At 45.2% G+C, this 16,728-nt stretch overlaps 1 pseudogene; it reads right to left on the reverse strand.

Moving 5' to 3' along the window:
- Positions 1-16,728, reverse strand: part of LOC106989434 (inosine-5'-monophosphate dehydrogenase 2-like) — a 117,371-nt pseudogene that overhangs the window by 75,816 nt on the left and 24,827 nt on the right.

Raw genomic sequence — 16,728 nt, forward strand, 5'->3', positions numbered from 1 at the left:
AACAGAGGCAGAGAGGTGCTGGGAAAATAGACTTCGGGCTCTCCTGTGTATTTTCAAAGGCCTCCACCTCTGACAAATAGTAGCTGAAGCTCTATGCCATTTGAAACGAATTCAGCTGAAAATTACGAATGGCTTTGCTGTTATTCAAACTCAAGCAGGTGCCAGCACCTCCTCCCCTCCCCACCACCCCTGCCCCATTTATTTTTGACAATTTCCAGAGTTTTTCTCTTTGATTTCCTTATAATGCAATTCACTAAGAAGGAGAACAGAGAGGTTTTCAAGGGGAATTGGAAGCTTGACAGACTAGGGCCATTGAAACTATTTTAATTAAGTCCTCAATTCTTCTGTAGAACATACACACCAGCCACAATAACAAAGAAACAAGAAAAGGGCCTTGGCTTTACTCTCAGCAAAATAGATACAACGAAGTAACACCATTCTGCCCAACAGAAATCTTCCTTTCTTTATTTCTCAGGCTGTGCTTATACTGGGCACATCCAGGGTATTTTTTGGTTCTGTGGCCCACCACAGAACTGTCCAGGAAGCAGCCTCTTCTCATCTCCGGGGTATGAGGTCTTTGTAGGCTGAATGCTATCTCCGGCTTTCCTTTGTTGTTAGAAAAGAAAACTGTGTGTCAGAGAGGCATAGGACTCTTACCCTGCAGGACAAGCCGAAAGCTTCCTGGGTCCATCTGATTTCTGCCACACAATCTGCTCATGGGATGCGGTCACCTATAGGAGCTACTCTTTGACATTCACCCTTAACCACTGTTCTGGTCAAGTAGCAGTTACTAAAACTGTATTTAATCTCTGAAGTTAAAAAAAAAAAGTAGGAAAGTGATGTTTTTTCTGAATGATTTATTTGTTTAAAAAAATTTTAAGTGTCTTTATTTATTCTGAGAGAGACAGAGAGAGTGGGGAAGGGGTAGAGAGAGAAGGAGACAGAGAATCCCGAGCAGACTCCACACTGCCAGGGCAGAGCCCACTGTGGGGCTCGAACCCACCAGACCGCGAGGTCATGACTTGAGCCGAAACCAAGAGTTGGAGGCTCAACCAACTGAGCCACCCAGGTGCCCCTGAGTGATTTATTTTAAGATGTCAACGCCATTCTGAGGGGTTTTGATACATAGAAAGGTATTTCTTTAATAAGGTTCAGTATTCTTCATAATTCTCAGTATCCTACATCTGTTCAATTGTGGTGAGGCCAGTACATACTGCATAAGACTAATTTGAGAATTAAAAGAGGAAATAAATGCACAGTAAGTACTCAGTCATGTTTATTAGTAGCATTTTCTTGCCTTTATAATGATCATATATCGAGCACATAGTCTGTGTCATGTACTATAATAAATACTTTTTTGGTACAATTATCTGTTATTTCCCCGAAGAGCCCCGAAGAATAGTTTCTGTGAAATTTGCCTTTATCTGATTATAGAGTAATATATACTCTTTGTAGAAAACTTTAAAAATGAAGAAAAGTGTACATAAGAAATTATCTATTTTCCTACCACCCAGAATAAGCACTCTTAATCTTTTAGTATGTTTTGCCCCAATTATTTATCCTTATGCATAAAGTGGATGTACTTTATACAAGTGGACTCATCGTGCAAATAAATGTGACTTCCTGTATTCATTTATTTTTTTTTTAATGTTTATTTATCTTTGAGAGGCAGACAGAGACAGAGAACCAGCAGGGGAGGAACAGAGAGAGAGAGAGAGAGACACAGAATCCAAAGCAGGCTCCAGGCTCTGAGCTGTCAGCACAGAGCCCGACGCAGGGCTCGAACCCACGAACTGCGAGATCATGACCTGAGCTGAAGTCAGTTGCTTAACCGACTGAGCCACCCAGGTGCCCCTGTATTCATTTAATTTGATAGCAGGAGCTTTGTCCCAGGACATTTAATATTTTTGAATAACAGTGGTTATTGTATGTGCCATCAAAAGAATGCATAATAACTTACTTGATACTCTGCAAGGTAGTGTTGTTGCCCCCAGTTAGCAGCTGGAGGAATTGAAGCTAGGAAAGTTGAGTGATGTGCTGAAGCAGGGTAGTTTATGGGGACCAGACCCAGGATTCAAAACCAAGTCTGTCTGGCTGCAAAGCAGAGGCTTGGTGCCCCCCTCTGTATGGCCTTGTTCTCCCCTCGAGGTCACCAACAGACGTTCTGCACATGCCCGTGGCTTCCGTGGCTTCCGGTAGATCTGTCTTGGAGGTGCTCTCTGGCCAGAAGGAGTGGGCTTAGCTACGTAGGGGAGCAAACATGTTACAGTGTCTTAAGTGGGGCTCCTGTAACAAAAGACAGATTTACAAGAGAAAAACAAGTTTGTCAACATGTGTATCGCACATGTAACACGCAGGAGAACCCGGGCATGAGTGACACAGAGGTGGCTTAGAACTCTGGGTTACACAGTATCTTCAACAAAGAACAATAAATTTTGCAGGAAAATGACAGGACAAAAGAAAGTGGTTTTTTGGCTTCCAAGGATGGCAAAGATGTGGGAAAGTAACTATATAGAAAGAAACTAATGGAGTCAGGTTTATTTGTAGATTCCTCTGGTGCCATCTCCTGTAAAACAGAATTTACATCCTGCCTTTAGGCAGAAAAGGAGAAAGGCAGAGGGAGCTTTTCTTCTGATTTTGCTGCTTATTAATTGCTTTCGGCTCAAAATAAGTTTTTGTCAAAGAAGTATATTTCAGGGTGACATATTCTGGTTTCCTGCAGCTACTACGTGTCACAGCCTGGAAACATCAGGAGTTAAGGCCCCAGGAACAACCCTCCAGGGTAGGATGGGAGTTAGTGACTGAGTACCTGTGCTTCATCACCCCAGTGGGTCATTCTGAGGAGTGCTGGACATAGTCCTTCAGAGGATCCCCTATGGGACCGGGCCCATGTTGCCCACAGGGTCCTGCCCATGTGTGCATCCTCTATTGCTGTCCTTTCCTCCCTGGGTTTCTTCCCCGCTCCCTCGCTGCGCTTTCCAGATAAATCACATGGATAAAAACCCTTGCTTTAGTGCCACCTTCTGTGAACTACCCAAACGAGGACAATCTCAGATGCACCCACATTCTGTGTCACTCAGAGCCCAGCCAAATGCTCCTTCGTCTGCCTTAGCATTATGCTAACCGAGAACTCTCGTCATGGTCATCATACAATTTACAACAGTGAAAAATTTCGTGCCTTTAAGGCTTAAACTGTTAGAAAGTTCTTTCATATGCTATTCCATTTTTTTAGTGTTAGCCTTCATAGAAAACCTACTAGATGAACAAGTCAGATCTAGTTTGGTCCATTTTAAAGATGAAGTGAAATGGTCCCAGATGGGTTAGTTATATTACTCAGAGTTCCAAAGAGAAATAATGATTATTTTGTATGTTTCCTGTTGAATCCCATTACATACAGATTCTCTGCTAAATACTCCTAGACTACTCCATATTTCACAGTCTGGAACAAAAAAGACCTACGATTGATGGATAATTGGAGAACAGGTAATAATTGGTTCATTAAAAATAAGATGCTTAAAATCCTCCATACTATTAAGTTTTAATGTTTTCCCATGAATTCACTGAATTAGTAACACAGTTTAAATAACAGTGAGTTTAACCTTATCTGCAACAAGGGATGAATAAAATATGAAAAGTGAAAGGTCAGTTCTAAAAGGCAACTGTCTCACCCTTTTTCTGTACATATTTTTTCTGTCTGACAAAATGTTCTGTTACAGCTAATTGGTCAGCATAAGCAAATCTACAAAAGGAACTTCATGCTGTGTGGAAGATTTTGAACTGATGGCACAAGACGGAGTTGTTTTGGGCAAAAGTCTGAGATTTCAATCTCAATCAAACCACGTAGGAGGCATTTACACATATAAATAACTACACAAGCATATTTCTCATGCACAGACCTCACTAATGTATCTCTTCTCTCAAGGCTCTTCCACAGACTCTGCAGCCCTGTGCTCCTTTTTCCTTCTGTCTTCAATCTTAAAGAAGCCATCATTCTGCTCTCCCTTATTCAGATCCTAACCTCTTATCCTCAACTACCAACTGGGAGTTTTTATTCAGATGTCCTAGAATGGCCTCGAACCCAATGTCTTTACAAGCCAACTTTTTGGTTCCTTTCTAGCATCACTGTTTATATCCATACTCGCGTTTACCTTAGAAACCTTGCATCGGAGCTCATTCTTCTTCACTGTTCTCCATTCCCGAAGACTAATTCTTATCATTTTTCCATTTAAAATGGGATCCCATGGCCACAAAGTCATGTGAAGACACCTTCCTGAGTGTTCCACCAGCCCATCCCCTCTCTCTGCTGGCACCACGGCTCACAGTGCCAGTGGGGTATTCCTCAGGACCAAATCCCCCCATGGCTCTCTTTACCAAGTGTAATTTCCTCTGTCAGATTCCCACGATGCTTTCTAATATCTCCCCATTTGGGTCCAAATCTATTCTTTGTTATTCTGCTATGTATACTTTCTATTTTGGTCAGTGTCTAAAATCTGAGAGATCACTGCTCTTTCAAGTCACAATTTGTTTGTCACTGGTTTATAGGTGCACAAAATAGATGTTCTCTGAAGACAGGGTTTAGCTCCTACTCTCTGTTCACGAACGTGCCTGGTACAGTGTTAAGCACAGTAGAAGCTCAGCAGTTGTTCACTGACTTATTATATTCAATAGATTGGTGTGCCTGAGTGGCTCAGTGAGTTAAACATCCAACTCTTCCTTTTGGCTTAGGTTATGACCTCACTGTCGTGAGATCCAGCCCTGCGTCATGCTCTGCACTGGGTTTGGAGCCTGCCTAAGATTCTCTCTCTCTCTCTCTCTCTCTCTCTCTCTGTTTCTCTCTCCCTCCCTCCCTCTGTTCCCCTCCCCACTCATGTTCTCTCTCTCTTAAAATCAATCAATCAATCAATCAATCAAATAAAAGCTAGATCATCATTTTTGAGAATAACACATGCCTCAAGGCACATAGGCTAAGAGGGATCCTTGTAGCTCACTCCCCAGGCAGAAATACATTGCCCAGGCCAAAGGTATGGCAACCATAGGGCACAAAGTCCAGGCTGGTCTGGGGTGACACAAGATCTAGTGGGTTAGTTTCCCAGTCTTTGCTCACACCTGAGTTGTCTTCATCAGATGTTGCTAGTAGGACCTTGAAGAAGAGAGGGAAACTCACTGTTTTCTCTAGGGAATGGAGTGTTCCTTGAATTTGACCACTTAGAAGCAAAATCTCAACACTAGGGGTGAGTTTGATTTCCAAGTCAGTTGTTCCCGACCCTGGCTATTCATCATAGTCACGGAGTTGCTTTCAAAAATACTGATGCCTGGGCCCAAACTACCACAGATAATGATTTGTAGCTGAGGAGTGGGGCTCAGCCATGTGCATTAAAAAAAAAAAATCTCCCCAGGGAATTCTTATGAATATCCAGGGTTGGAAACCATTATTTTAGATGTAACAATATGGGGTATATGTACGTTTCACTTCCTTTCTGTCTTAGGAATCTCTGATTTGGCTGAATAATCAAGTACTATTGCAAAGAAGGTACTTCTGAGTTAGAAAAACATGACTTGGTGGATGGAGAAAGAATATGTTCTGTAGCCCATGTCATTAATTTTGATCCTCTGACATAGCAGACCATAATACAGCTATATATTTAAGCTACTCTCCTTCTAAAAGTTAAAGGAAATAGACCTGCTGGCTGACATTGACCTTATGGATTCTGAATGGTCACAGTTTGCAAAACCTATTGCTTCCCATCTCAGAGTCAAGAAGTATTTTTAAATCCAATTAGGAACAACTTCTTCAATCTCTTCAAGTAGCTTCAAATAGGAAATTTGTCAACAAGGGCAAATTGAAAGGAGTACACTTAAAGGAAATTGACATATTTATAATGAGGGAAGGAGAAATCATCACTTTCTGAAAATAGCGAACTCCATAGTTTGCCTACATAATTCCTGGAAGCTTTGTTCCTTCCACTTGTGTTCCCTTCCGTTTTCCTATTCAGATACTACGTTTGAGTGGCCTGTACAATGTCCGATCACATCACTAGTCCACTCACTCACACAAAGTTACGCAGAAATATTTGGATCCTCCACTGACAGCCTTTATGCATTCTGCCACTACCTTTAGTGTGTTTCCAATTTAAAGCATCACCAAAGGAGAAGTTTTCGTTTTGAAATAGGTGTGATCATTCTTAGAAATAGGAGAAGGTGTTTGTTTTGGAACTTAATGGACTCCATGGCCGGACTTGAAAGTAGACAGCCAGTGACACTCTTGGGAGTGTCTTTTATAGACCACTCTTACCCAGTCAATGGAACTTTAGAGCCTTGGTGTCTGTTGATTTAAGGTAGCCTCGTAGGAGGGAAAAGATGTATTTGCTACTTCAAAATAAAGCCCCATGGATCTGAAACTCGGCAGAAGATATTTATTCCTTTGGATTAATTTCTTGCTAAATGTTAGACAGTTAACTTATTCACGGTCATTTACACCATAGCGTGAGCTGGTTCATTAGCCACTTTCTGCTGTGACTGCCGGCTGATGTTTTCATTTGGATCAGGGAGAATAAGACGGATAGTCTCATTTCCGGGATAGAGCAAATTGATGTGAAGACCACTGGCCCCTCAAGGACAGGGCAAGAATTCCACTGTTGGAATTAAAGGGGTCTGTCTGAGCAGTGAAGTGTGGGGAAGCCTGGGGTCAAGGAAATTCTTCTTCCAACAGCTCTAAGACAGGATCTGAGACACAAATGCATTCACTTAGCTTCTAACTTTCTTCTTTAATTTTATTTATTTTGAAAGAGAGAGTGGTGGGGGGTGGGAAGGGCAGAGAGAGGAGAGAGAGAATCCCAAGCAAGCTTCATGCTGTCAGCACAGAGCTCGATGTGGGGCTCAATCCCACTAACTGTGAGATCATGATCTGAGCAGAAACCAAGAGTGGGACACTTAACTGACTGAGCCACCCAGGCACCTGCCCCTGATTTTCTCTACCCCACCTAGTCACCAGGTGGAAAAAGAAAATTTGTGAAATCCCAGAAACCACGCCTGGATTTGGGGGATTCTCTGGGTGACTTTTGAACGTCTTTTTGCCCCCATGCTTGATTTTCCTTTTAACTAGTTCTCAACTGTATAATAGTAGTGGAATGGGGAGAGCAACATGTAGAGTGGTTTGTCGTCAGCCTGACCCCTACCTTGGATAGTCCTAGGTAGTATAACGGGTTTAGACAATAAACTCTTCTGACCGGGGGTTTCCTGAAGTTCTGAGTACCTAGAAGTCAGCTGGAAGAATCTGGGAACCTGGAAGGAGATGATGGACAAGTTCAGAAAAGAGAAGTGGGAACATCGTCTGAAGAATTCTCTTTCACCGTGGTGCCATCAAATTCCCTGTTGCCCAAGCTGATCCCTTGCGGGGGGGTGGGGGGGGGTGCATCTTAGACTCTTTCTTTGCCTAGTTAGTCAACAAGCACGGTCCAGGCTCCGTGTATATCTTGTCAGTGGCTTCTCTCCTCCCTGGCCCCACAGCATTTCTCCCTCAGACCTTCACTACCTCTCACCTGGGCTGTGGTTGTTTCCTTCTCCCAGCCACCAGTCTCAGCCCCCATAAATCCATAGCCCTCAATATCACCAGAAAGGTGTTCCAAAAGGGTAACTTTGCTTCCCTAAAACCATTAAGAGATGTTCCCATCACCCCCAAGATGGCTCCCCTACTTGTGGGACCTTTGCCACTGGCAGCTCTCAGGATGCTTTTAGAAACTCATGGTGACAGCATTACCTGATATCAAATTCCACAGCACCAAACGCATTCCCTTCCCAGCTTCCTCTCCATCTTTCTAAGTGAAAAGTTTGCCATATGTGCTTGATGGTTTTCACACTCCTCGAAAACCTACTGATTTCCCTTTTTAGCCAAGAGACAGTAGGCTCAGAGCCTTTGCAGGCAAAAGTATCTAGCAAGGGTTTATGAAAGTAATTTGTTTTTACTTTACTCGTTTCACCACTATGTTTACAGCAAAAGACATGGATTATTATTTACAATAGTAATAGAGTTTTCTTAGATGGCAGGTTTAGTTAAGTTAAAAAGAACGGGTTGGGGCACCTGGGTGGCTCAGTCGGTTGAGCGTCCAGCTCCGCTCAGGTCACGATGTCGCAGTCTGTGAGTTCGAGCCCCGCGTCGGGCTCTGTGCTGACGGCTCGAAGCCTGGAACCTGCTTCGGATTCTGTGTGTGTGTGTGTGTCTCTCTCTGCCCCTCCCCCGCTCATGCTCTGTCTCTCTCTCTCTGTCAAAAATAAATAAACATTTTTAAAAAATTAAAAATAAAAATAAATACAAAGAATGGGTAAATTAAGGAAAACATTAAGAGGTTAAGTGAGAGATATTGCATTATTTAGGTCTGGCAAAAATTGTGCAGGTGACACTGGCTGAAGTTTGGAAAACACTGACCCCACGGGACCTAATCCCTGCTGCTTAACGTGCTGCTCAAGGCCACCACTGTCTGTTCCCATCTCACTTTCCAGTTGCCCTGAGTACCAGCTTGTCCTGGCCTCGCTGTCATCCTGTGGGCTGCGTGGAGTCCTGCCCTCCTGTCAGTCGCTGGGCCATGGCTGGAATGAGTGCACCGGCCACCTTTCCTTACCTGGCAATGACTCCCACTGTTTCTGAGTCTCAGCTCAGTGGTCTGCCCCTCCAAGTAGTTCTCCTCTCCGGCTCTCTGCCCACTCCTGTCCACGGGGATGGCTGGCCTTTCTGGATTCATTTATTCACCATCTGTTGTAGGGCAGACCCTCTACCCTTGCCCGGCTGCCAGGAGACATGCAGTCCAGTGGGGCTGAGACCCCCCCATCCCCTGTAAAGGGATGAGGTGATTGCGCCATAGTGCAGTAATTAACAATGTTTGCAGTAGCTAATATTCACTGAGTGCTTTTTATGGGCCAGACACTCCACTTACATATAGTATCCTAAGTATCGTTCGCCATAATAGTATGACAAAGGAAATACTATTAATATCACCATTTTACAGATGAGGAAGCTGAGGCGTTAAGAGATTGAATAACTTTCTCAAGACTACAGAACCACAAACAGAGAGTAACTAGCCATGCCAGGGGGCAGTGGCGAGGGATACATTTGGCTCTGTGCTCTTGTTCCAGACACATCTAAACATAAATGCACCTGGTTTGTCACCATGTCTAACATTTGGACACAGAGGGACGTGAAGGTGATGAGAGACCTTGTCTAAAGCAGGACTGAAACTCTTCTTTCTTCTGCCTGGTCCCTGGGAGGAAGCCTCTACTGTACTTGCGGGGGACCTAACAGGGCAGGGCACAAAGTAGTGTCCAAGGGGATACCTTAGGGGTCCTGATGTTAGAAGCACATTACATTTCCCTCAGATTCTTTAACGACTCTGTTAACTCTCCTGCAGTCCCAAAGCTCAAGGCTTTAAAATAGCAGCGTGTTGGGACCCCTGGGTGGCTCAGTCGGTTGAGCATCGATTTCAGCTCAGGTCATGATCTCGCAGTCTGTGAGTTCAAGCCCCGCATCGGGCTCTGTGCTGATGACTCAGAGCCTGGAGCCTGCTTCAGATTTTGTGTCTCCCTCTCTCTCTGTCCCTCCTCCACTTGCACTCTGTCTCTCAAAAATAAATAAACATTAAAAAAAGTTTTTTTAATTTAAAATAGCAGTGTGTTTTCATGCACATTATTTCACTTCTGCTCACATCTACCCTGTGAGGTACACTTTCTTAGCCCTATTTTACAGTTAAGAAAATGGAGGTTTGAGCAAGTTGAGCACTTTGTCCAAGGTCACAGAACAGCTTAGTGCTAAGAGCTGGGGTATGAATCTGAACTGTTGGTTATAACTTTATTTTTTTTTTTTTTTGATGATGATACCATATCTACTCTCGTAGTGAATAGTCAGAATTTTGTTGTTTTGGATTCACAGTACCTCTGAAAATGACGTGCTAGCTTCCTGGGGATGATTTCTAGTCAAGGATCATTTGGGAGAGAATAGGATCATTAAAAACAAATCCTAGGCTCGTTATCTCCGTGAACCACAATTTGGAAAGACACGGGCTCTTTGTGGAATGGTTGTATCCAAACTGGCGTCTCTGCAATCGTTAGTATTGCCCACAGGAGCCAGAAGAGGTTACTTCCTGGCGTAGCCCTCTGCTTCATGATCCATCAGCCTAGGGTCTAAGGTTCGGCTCCTTACAGGTTTCTCTTCTGCTTCTCCATTCACATCATCAAGTCCAATCCAGACAGCTGGGTCCCTTGCAGTGTCTAGAGGTCGTGCCACTGTCTTCAGACAGTGATGCAGAAACTGGGCATCAACCACGGGCAGGAGGCTGCTGGTACAGAATGCTGCCTCCCTGTGGTGCCTGGTAGGACACAGGAGACAGCGTCTCCCTCCATTTCCCCTGCCCACAACCTCACTCTAAAGAAGAGCTTGCGTTTTTATTAGGTTGAGGGAACAAATGACCCTCTTTGAACTTGACCCTAGCCCGCTTTGTGTGCACCACATGCCCAAGTGTCAGCCACACTGGATTCCTCCCCGTATCCCTGGGAAGTTCGTAACCCTCATGCCATCATAACCTTCACATTTCTTGGCTTAGAATGACCTACTCCATCTTTCTCACATGTGCAACCCCACCCACGTCTGATACTCAAACCAAATAGTCTCTGGGGAAATCCTCACTATGTCCGCCTCTACTCTTCTCTGAAATTCTAGAATGCCTTAGTTCTGACACCACATATCACAGAGGTTACAAGCACTTGCTTTAGCGTCAGACAGATCTAGGCTCACAACCCAGTTCTTCCAATTACTGATAATAACATTGGGGAAGTTATTGACTGCTCTGCATCTGTCTTTACTCACTCTAAAATGGGGATGATAGTATCTGCTTCCTCCGGAGGCTGGTTTGAAGCTAAACACGGAATGCTACATATATAACATGGTGCCACAACGTCGACACAATACCATAACAATTAGTTTTACTTCTCGTGCTACAAATAAGGGTTCCCACTCCATACTTCGTAGAGCAGGTACTAGGATACAAGCCATACATTGATTGCAGCCTTCGTTTCCCCAGTGGGTCCCGTCTCTGGGCCAACGAAAGCGAGAGAGTGGGGAAGGGGAGAAACAATGAGGACACGGAAATTGAAAGCAGCACACGTTTTTTATTTGCCATTGTCCACCCAGTAGGAGGCTGCCAGAGACGCAACCAAGCACTTGGGCCCCTCCTTCTTGCAGTCAGTTAAGCCAGAACCTCGGGGGGGGGGGGCGGGGTGGCACGGTGGGGGGGGACGGGGGGGGCCAGGGGACACGGGGGGGGGGGGGGGCGGGGAGAGATCAGGACAATAGATTCCACCTCAAGGCCTCTGATCCTGTGAAGATCTGAGATGCCTGGCTCTTGCCTCTGCTTCTTGCCAAAAAGTTTGCAACTCTGGCTTTTTCCCGTGGATAGCCATAAAGACTCCTCACCTCGTCTTTAGGAATGCTCTCAAAACCAGCATCTTGGCCTTTCCCTTTCATGGGTCTTGATTTTGATTCCCATGACCCAGCAGTATCACTGGGAAGCATTCTAGTGGAAAAGTTTACTACTGCCTCTGTCTGTACATGGAAATAAGTAATGCCTACATAGAACTCGGTACTTATTCGGGCTTGGTACTCTTGGCACTTATTTGGGCTTGGTACTCTTTTGAACACCTTGCAGACATTAACTCATCTGTTTCATTCTTATGATGATCATAGGGAGTAGTCTCTAATATCATCCTTGTTTTTATGAGTAAGGAAACTGAGGCACCAAGAGAGTCACTTACCTAAGGTTCCACAACTAGCAAGTGGCAGGAGTGGGATCCAAACCAAAGCCCAATATTGTCACCTCTAAGCCACACCCCCTTAACGGACAGACAGATGGAAAATCAGTTATACAAGTCAGTTGTGCATTGTATGCAGATTATATTATATGCATCTAAAGAATGATGTAAACTCTTTGAGACTCAGCAGCAGTAACACTTCCCCTTAGAAACTTCTCCATCCTCTCTCCCAAATGGAATGAGGTGCCTCCTTTCTTCTTTCTTTCCTGATTATTCTGGATCCACCTGAACCCTGACCCTCCAGGAGACTGTAGGCTCTCGAGAACAGGCGCCTTATTTTACTTATCTTTGCCACCCCGGTGTCTGTCTGACCCAGCAGTATTTGGTCAGTGAATGAATAAGTGATTGAGGATACGTCTGTCTCCTAAATCTGTGCGAATCAATCGATAATATCCTACTTCTGGAAAGCAGGGCCTGTACTCCATATATTTTAATATTCCCCCCAATGCTTACATCTCATAACAAAGGCTACCTACATGCTAGTTGAAAGAGTGAATGAATAACCAACTCTTTTCTAGAACCCCCCGACAAAGTCTGCCCCTTCCTCTGCTCTCACTCTCTCTTGCCCGATGGTTTAGCCCCCACAGGCTTAATTTGTGTAGCTTATTCGTGTTTAAAAATGAAGGTGACACTCTACTATCTTAGAAACACTCTCCACTCCAACTGCCGTTTTTAAAAGGGGCAAGTTCAGTTGCGCTTGCAGCTTTATGCAAGGAGTGGCGGGAGTTTATCATCTGTGGGTGCTGTGCAATATAGCCAACATTTATGGCTCATTTCTCCCTTTCTCTCCCCATCAGCTTTTCTTAGTTTCTGAGCTAGATTATGTCCTGCCATGTTATGAGAAAAACAGCAGCAAATCTGATGGGGACTCTGTGTCCGGGAAGACTGGAAAAGTAAGCCCCTTCCCCTTCCCCCACCCCCTTTCTTTCTGTTTCTTATTTAAAAACAATGCGTGTGTGCATGTCCTGAGAAGGGTTAACTACCCTCAATGCATCATGTCCAATGTTTTGAAGGCACTGATGAAAGATGAAAAAATAATGATTTATTCATGCAGTCCTTCTCCCAACCTTTTTCCCGGTCTCTATATTAAGGAGAAGATGCCTAGAAAGACCTCCCCCTACATCCTCCATGCTGAAGTGTAGCTGGTAGGGAGACCATGAGCCAAGGGGGCTGTGGAGTCCTTTGCGAGCGATAACTCAAAACTCTGCTAGACAGTTATGTCCAGCCTCCAAGGTGGCCCATATTAGTCCCTGTCTCCTGGAAGATACACACTTGTATGGTGCCCTCGACATTCTCCTAGGGTTGGTCTCTGTGACCAGTTGCATTTTATGAGAAAAATAATGACATGTCACTTCTGAGATTAGGTTAGATACCTCCTAGGACATGTATCTGGGTATCGTTCCCTCTCGGTCATTCACTCTGGGGATGCCAGCTGTCATATTGTAAGCAGCCCTGTGTGCAGGCCTACGTGCTGAGGAACTGATGCTTCTTGAGGACATCCATGGGAAAAGTTTGGATCTTCTAATCCAACAAAGCCCTGGGATGACTGCACCCCCAAGCAACGTCTTGACTGCAGCATTAAGACAGACCTCAACCAGAACCACTCATCTGAGATGCTCCCTGAGTCCTGACACTCAGACACCGAGTGAGATCATCAGTGTTTGTTATTTTAAATTGCTAAGGTTTGGGGTAATTTGTTGGGCAGAAATAATTAATTGGCATAGCTTTACAGTTAGATCAGGGAATTGAAATCAAACCACCCGGGATTGGCTTTGCCACTTTCTAGCTGTGTGACCTCTGTGGGTTCCTACCCTTCTGAGCCCCCGGTTTCTCATGTAAAAATGTCAACTTCATTTCATGATTCCTGCCTCATAGAGATGGGATTAAATGGCAAAAAATAAAAGCGGTTGGAGAAAACATATTTACCAATGAGGATCCAATGAGCAGCACAGATAAGATGGATGAGAGGGGGGGTAAAAATGTTGGCTGTCTGGTGGTCCAGAAGGGGCCCATGGCCTGTCTCATTTGCACATTTCATTAAGTTTTATTTTAATTCCAGTACAGTTAGCATACAGTGTTCTGTTAGTTTCAGGTGCACAATACGGTAATTCAACAATTCTATACGTTATTCAGTGCTCACCGTGGGAAGTGTGCTTCTAATCCCTATCACCTATTTCACCCATCTCCCTCTGCTGACCATCAGTTTTTTTCTCTATAGCTAAGAGCCTATTTCTTGGCTTCTCTCCCCCCGCCCCACACTTTTCTTTACTCGCTTGTTTTGTTTCTTAAAGTCCACATATGAGTGACATCGTATGGATCTGTTCCTTCTCTGCCTGACTTATTCCACTAAACATCTTACTCTCTAGCCCCACCCATGTGGTTGCCAATTGGCATATTAATATAAATCCCCACAGAGAGATCTTTGGCTTGCCGGAAGGACCTGGAAATATTTTGCGTGATGGTTTGTACCTTGGTGGGATGTCCCTCATAGGTAGACTCAAACAGCATCTTCTCCCCTTGGAAGACATTGCGTTATAGATTTTTAAGACTTCCTGTTTTCCTGCTACCTCAACAGATCCACAAACAAACAGGCAGGAAGCATTTGACCCACGTGACCAGGTGCACCAGCGTGGTAAGGCTAGTCCCTGCCAAAGCTCCCCCTTTGGCCCTCTCCTGGTTGTGACCAGTGACCACACCAGTGAAATGCCTCACCTCTCTTGCTTGTTGTGCACCACACCCCGACCTCCAGTAAAGGCACTTGCCCAGAGGTCCTCGCTCTCTCTTGGCTCCCCACCTGCTCGGCGGAGCCTGTTCCCTGCACCCTCCTCCCGTGTGGCCCCTGCGCGGCCCGCCTCGCCTCTCTCTTCTATGACTCGTGAGCATAACAGATCTCTTTCGCGCTCGTACGCCTCTCTGGTGTTATTTTGTGTCTGCACCCGACTGATCATCAAACCCTATGTTAAGCAACATAATCATTCTTTAAAATAAGATGGTGTATCCTCAAGGAAATGCCTATTAGAGATGAAGAAATGGTTTCCCGTTTTACAGGTAGAAATACTGAAACTCAGAGCATTGACGCCCTTTGCCACGGGCCCCTGGCTAGACATGCTTGGGATTGGAAACATGTCTTGCTCTCTACCTCCGAGTCTCTCACCTCATCTCCGAGCAGCAAGAACACATCCCAGGGCAGCTGAGACACATCCAATCCCTTCGTGTTGCTCTACTGGAAGGAATGGGACTATGGAGCTGAGCGTAGCACTTGAAGCCCGATACATGTTAAGTAAAATCCAGGCCAGACGTGTTGCCTGGGAATTCTGCCCAGTGCTCGTCTTCTTGCTCTCCACGTGCAAGGCAGTGTATGCGGAGCTCTAGCCGTGACGAACACCCTAAGTCTAACTGACCCTCAGGCGATCCAGACACAGTCTTTGGCCAACGTGGGGCCAGCTCCATCATCATTCCGGGCTCGCTACTGACCTCCCGATGCCTCCCTCTGTGCCGTTGGGGACCCTGCGGGCCTCCTCTGTGATGGCAGAGGAGGCTGCTGAACCCATCCTGGTTCTACAGCACTGGGGACGCTGCTGACTATCTCCTGTCAGAAGCAGCTGCCTAGAAAGCATGGCTTCCCTATGCAGACAGTGCAGTAGCCCCCATTTTTCTCGAAAGTTCGCGTTATACCACTTCGCTTTTAGAAAAGACCAACGTTAGTACCTGTTTTTTGCCAACAAAAGAAATCTGGAAAGGGTTTTTGCTTTTATGAGAAAAAGGCAGGAAGCGCAAGCAACATTCAGCATTTGTTTGGCAGTGAGCCGCGATGGATGCGGCACGTACCCCAAGCAGCGGCAGTGGCCCCGCCAGTTCCTTCCCCGGGGCACGACGGCACCTTAGCGCCAGGCCACCATAGCTTTGAACTGCGTCTCTGAGCATCTGTGCTTTCTCTCGATTTATCTCGTGCATCCATTAGCAAGATGTGTCCTCAGGTATCAGAAAAGCCTAAGAGGTTATTTGGGGGGAACCTGGAATGCTCACAAACTGTTCCATATAAATTAATGGCAGTTGTTTCACTTTGTGCCATTTGGGCTTCTGAAAGGGTTCACAGGTCCCTTCTACTTTTGGATGGCAAGAGAAGCCTGGACTGGGCAGGACTTGCCAGCCGGACACTCCCCCTCCGCATGGCGAATGTTCCCGCATGATTACAGCCCTAATGGGAGCTTGAGCGTCTGCAAAATTAGCAGGCTTTGCAGATGATTCTGTCGAGCTGCCAGTTCATGGAAACTTTCTGGGCTACTTTCTCAGGTTTCCTGAACTGGGATTCCAGATAAGAGAAACTATGGGATGGCAAGTAGCTTATGTAGATGACGAAAATGATTTCCTCAGCTCCCTGAGGGTCCCTGGTTCGTTCTGAAAATTAAACTGACAAAGATCGATTAGCAAAAAACATATCCATGTCCTTGAATTTTACATGCACACGAGAAACTTCACGAGAGAATGAAGACCCAAAGCAACCAGAGCAGAAAGCTTTTATACTTTTTTAGACAACTGGACAATGAACTTGTGAGGAATTGGCAAGACAGAGGTGTTTGGGCCAGGCGTAGTAAATGGTGAAGTAACCAGAAAGAGAAGGGTGAGTTTCACAAGGTTTGTGCAGATTTCCCAGCCCTTAATTCTCCATCTCTGATGGTAAGAGTGTCTCCCTCCCTCCAGGTTCAGGTCGGGTACCCTTCACATGGGGGATTTATCTCATGCTTTCAGAGAGGAAGGGCGAAGCGTTGGGGGGTCACAGTGACCTTTTTGCTCCTGTCATTTTTAAAAAAAGAAAATCCTTCGGCTTAATACTTAATATGCTGAGGTGTCATATTTGGGGGTAGCATGTCCTGAACC

This window comes from Acinonyx jubatus, chromosome C2, assembly GCF_027475565.1.
Source record: "Acinonyx jubatus isolate Ajub_Pintada_27869175 chromosome C2, VMU_Ajub_asm_v1.0, whole genome shotgun sequence".
Classification (NCBI taxonomy): domain Eukaryota; kingdom Metazoa; phylum Chordata; class Mammalia; order Carnivora; family Felidae; genus Acinonyx; species Acinonyx jubatus.